The sequence below is a fragment of the Choloepus didactylus genome, chromosome 26, assembly GCF_015220235.1.
Source record: "Choloepus didactylus isolate mChoDid1 chromosome 26, mChoDid1.pri, whole genome shotgun sequence".
Lineage (NCBI taxonomy): Eukaryota > Metazoa > Chordata > Mammalia > Pilosa > Megalonychidae > Choloepus > Choloepus didactylus.
This window is the reverse complement of record NC_051332.1, coordinates 14,053,038-14,057,952: the sequence shown is the minus strand read 5'-3', so window position 1 is coordinate 14,057,952 and position 4,915 is coordinate 14,053,038.

Below are 4,915 nucleotides of genomic sequence, written 5' to 3'. Positions count from 1 at the left end.
AGCTACTCTCACTTTTTTGGTTGTTTGCATGAAATATCTTTTTCCAGCCTTTCACTTTCAGCCTATTTTTGTCCTTGTGTCTAAAGTGAGTTCCTTGTAGATACCATATAGATGGGTCCTGTTATTTAATCCATTCTGCCAGTCTGTGTCCCTTTATTGGGGAGTTTATTCCATTAACATTTAATGTTATCCCTGTAAAGGCAATACTTTCTTCTACCATTTTGTCTTTGGGATTTTATTTGTCATATCTTATTTTTCCCTCTTTCTCCTTGTACCTTTCCTGATAATCTTCATTTCTGCACTCTTCTCCAACTCTCTCTCTCCTGTCTTTTCCTATCAGCCTGTAGCACTCCCTTTAGTATTTCTTGTAGCACTGGTCTCTTATTCACAAACTCTCTCAGCGTCTTTTGGTCTGAAAATATTTTAATCTCTCTCTCATTTTTGAAGGACTGTTTTGTCACATGTAGAATTCTTGGTTGTCAGTTTTTCTCTTTCAGTATCTTAAATATATCATTCCACTGTCTTCTTGCCTCATGGTTTCTGGGGAGAAATCTGTACATAGTCTTATCAACCTTCTCTTGTATGTGATGGATTGCTTTTCCCTTGCTGCTTTCAGAATCCTCTCTTTGTCTTTGACATTGGACAATCTGACCAGTAAGTGTCTTGGAGTAGGTATATTGGCATCTATTCTGTTTGTGGTACACTGTACTTCTTGAATCTCTAATTCTCTGACTTTTATAAGAGTTGGGAAATTTTCAATGAATATTTGTTCTATTATTCTTTCTGTCCCTTTTCCCCTCTCTTCTCCTTCTGGGATACCCATAACACGTATATTTGTGCATTTCCTGTTGTCACTCAGCTCCCTAAGACCCTGCTCATATTTTTCCATTTTTTTCACCATCTGTTCTTTTGTGTGTATGAATTAAAGTGTCTTGACTTCCAGTTCATTGATCCTTTCTTCTTCCTGTTCAAATCTACTGTTTGGTCCCTCCATTGTGTTTTCCATCTCCTCCATTATGCCCTTCATTCCCATAAGTTCTGTCATTTGCTTTCTCAAGTTTATGAATTATTCTTTATGGTCATCCAGTGTCTACTTTATATCCCTCATCTCTTTTGCTATCTCTTCCTTCCATTCATTGAATTGATTTAGCATTAGTTGCCTCAACTCCTGTATCTCAGTTGAACTATAAGTTTGTTCCCTTGGCTGATCCATATTTTCATGCTTCCTAGTATGACTTGTTATCTTAATTGTCTAGGCATCTGATTTTCTTGATTAGTTTATTCTGGAGCTCATTTTCACTTTTTTACCTAGGGGTTTCTTTTGGTTTGCTTTGTTCTCTGATCCCTGTTGTTCACTTCAACTTATTCTGGGTCTCTAACTTATGTTCTATTTAGTTGATCAGAGTTTTTTTACTTCCTGATTGTCTGTTTCTTGCCCTGCCTCTGTGTAGCTTTTTGTGCAAGGATCTCCTCAGATATAGTGGACCCCAGTCAGATTTTCCCAGTCTAGAGAGGCCCAGGTCTCATGTGGAGGATATGGAGTTTCCCTGAGAATGAGAGCCTCCTATGAGGCCTCTAGAATCAGAGTTTTTCCTCTCCTGTCTTGCAGATGGTGCTTGCCAGCCCATATCTCCCCCACCAGTAAAAAGAGGTATGGAGACTTTAGTTATTCTGGTGACTCATATCCTGTCAGGGACATGGCTGACTGTACCTGGAATCTGAATTCCAGCCCCTGGGGTCTGAATTCCCAGAAGGATGGCTGCTAGTTGAACTGGACCTTACTCCACTCTCCCAGTCTTAGGAACCCCAGTTGTCTTCCAGAGACACTATTCCTTCTCCCTTTTCCTCTTTGAGGCAACTCCAGCTTAATTCCTTGGTCAGCCTGAGTTACCAATTAAAGACAGGAGTTGAGACCTTCTTCAGAAATGAATCTGGAATTCAAAGAAGTCCTGGGTACTCTGTGTCCCCCCAAGACTATCCCAGTCCTTCAACTTGTGCTTTCTTATAGAAAATAACCACATATATTACTTTTAAATTTAAAAAAATATAGAAAAGAAGAAACAAGAAAAAAAAAGGAGTCCCTTTTAAAAGCCTTTCTGCAGAATGGAAGTTTTGTCAGTGTCAGAATAGAGCATTTAAAGATGTACTTTGGACTATTGTCTGATTATTACTCTCCAACAGCTTCAATTCTACCCCTGCCTGGGGCTATTGAAGTGCAGAAAGATGAGGAGTCCATGAAAAGGGAGAAGGGACAAAATTTAGGGGGGGAGGCTCCAATTAATGTCTCCTCTGTCCTTCATGGAATACTACTCAGGAATGGGTGCCTGCTTTTATGTGCCACCTTTTCTCAGAACCCAGCCATTCTTTAGCACCCCAACTCCAAAAATTAATTAATTTGTTAATTAATTCTGCAGTTGAGACTGGGTTGAGCCCTCCTTCTTGCTCCCAGCAGATTGTTGTTTTTATGTTTTTTTCCCTTTCAGGTAGCCAACTGCAAGGCAGTCCATGGGGTCTGGGTGGGGAGGGACACCAGACCCCTGTTTGGGGGTACTTACAATGTTTGCTGCAATCTCAGCTTTTCCTCTGATCCCAAACTTGTGTCAGATGTGTGAATGGTCACTGGAGACCCCAAAACCACTGTTTCATATTGTTCTTGGTTAATTAATAGCTGCTCTAGTCTCCCATGAAGAATCTTTCTTCAACTGGAGACACAGACTCATCTGACCCTCTAAGCAGGGTTGTAAGTCTGAATTGCTTGTTACAACAATAAAAAGGGCCATTCCTAACTACCTCTCTTTCAGTGTTTTGGGGCTACTCTTTTTCTATTCCCTGCTCCCACCCCTCTCTGCTTTCTATAGACACTCTCTGGTCCTGAAGAAAGGACTGAGTGAACCACTCTTGCAAGCTCCCATTTACATCTTCTCTGTCCTTCATGGAATACTACCCAGAACATTAGCCACTCCTTTCCTGTGAGGTATCTGCTTCACCTAGAGCCACCCAAAGCCTGGCTCCCAGGGATCCTGTTCCAGCAAAGGGTCCAGGAGGACTGGTGCCCAACACCTGTGAGCTCTCCTAATATGCAAATAGATATTACAGAAATCTCCCCAAGAGGCACTAACCTGGGAGCCATTGAGAAGGCCTTGTAGTGGGCAGCTGAGTCAGGGTTTCCTCATGTTAAGCCATCATAAGCCTTGGAGAAGTGTAAAGAAAACAAATTCCTTCTGAAAGAAGATAACATCAGAGTATGTTTCACTCATTCCTTCAAACAATTTTCCAACACAGTGTTCAGGTTTTCAACTGCCTCTACCAGAAACAGCAGAACCTCTGGCTCCAAAGAGCCTCAAATATCATGCTTACCTTTATGCGCTTCCCTTTCTCTTGGATCTTGGCCTTCCAGTTGATACTGTAATGCCAGCTCTCAGTGCATTCAAATGAATGGGGTTTTGTTGTTATTCAGCTCTTCAAGCTTTCTCAGATGCAAGGTTAATCTGAGTGATTAGCTCAAAGCGGAAGCCCAGAGCTTCTCTTTATGTTTTTAACATTTGTTTGCAATTCCATTTTTAATGATGAAAGGAAAGCACTAAGATACAGACCCCTGGTCAATAGAGCAGAGAGGAATGGGCCATCCATGTATCAGCACCTTGGACAGAAGCGCGGCCACCCTGCTAGCTGGAAGCAGCACAGACTACTCAGCTCCAGCTGTCACCCTAGGCATTATCCACCAGTCTGCTATGTCAGAGGCCCCAGTGATGGAGACAGCACTTCCCCCTCTTCTTGATGCAGTGTTTGGAGACGTGCAGGGCAGCTGTGAGGATTAAATTCTATTTGTAAGTATCTGCTATGTGGAATGCATTTTATAATGTTCATTGTCTCCCCTTGTCATTTTATTACTGTGCATAACTCCATAACTATGAAGGTCATTAAACTCCAGTGAAACTCAGTTTGCCTTATATATAAAATGGGAATAACAGCAGTAGCATCTACATCCTTGGGCCAAAATGATATCATGTACATGAAAAATACTTTGCAAACTATGAAGTGCCATGCATGTTTGTGCTATTTTAAATCTCTGAACTCCTTGGAACTTGTGTTCCTAAAATAGATATTATAGCAGAGAGGTTTAGAGTTCAGAAACCAGATAGTCTGGGTGCAAGCTCTTCTCTGTCATTTAGTAGCTGTGACACTTTATTTAATCTTTGTCATATATTGTCACCCATTACCTTGGGAAATATTTACTCTTTTCCAAACATAATGTTGAGAGAACCAAAGGCAGACACAAAATAGCACATGCTATTTTGTTCCATTTATAGGAAGATAAAAGAAACAGGTGAAACTACTGTCTGGAGTTAGGTGATGGAGATTGTGGTTAGGGTCTAGGGTGGTGGGTTGATGGAGCATTGGGGGTTTCTGGAGTTCTGGTGGTATCTGCTTCTTGATCAAGGGTGTGTTTAGTTCCTGAAAATTCATCAAATTATATTTCTTTGGACATTTTCTATACTTCAATAAAATTTACAGACATAAAAAATCTGCTCCCTTTAAAAATCTAATGAGTGGGAGGTACCAAAATGGCTGAAAATTAATGCACCACAAAACTGTAGTTAAGATAAACAGTAGACAACTCTGCAGATAAACTCACTACCCTCCACCCCTATGTGAGACATAACTCCCAGGGATATAATTCTCCCTGGCAATGTGAGAAATCATTCCCAGGGATGAACATGGCTCTGGCATCATGGGATTGAGAATGCCCTTTTCACCAGAGGGGGTAAAAGGAATGAAACAAAGTAGAGATTTGGTGGTAAAGAAATTTCAAATAGAGTTGAGATGCCATCCTGGAGTTTATTCTTATGCATTATGTAGATATTCCTTTTTAGTTTCTTGCATATTAGGACAGCTAGAAGAAAATACCTGAAAT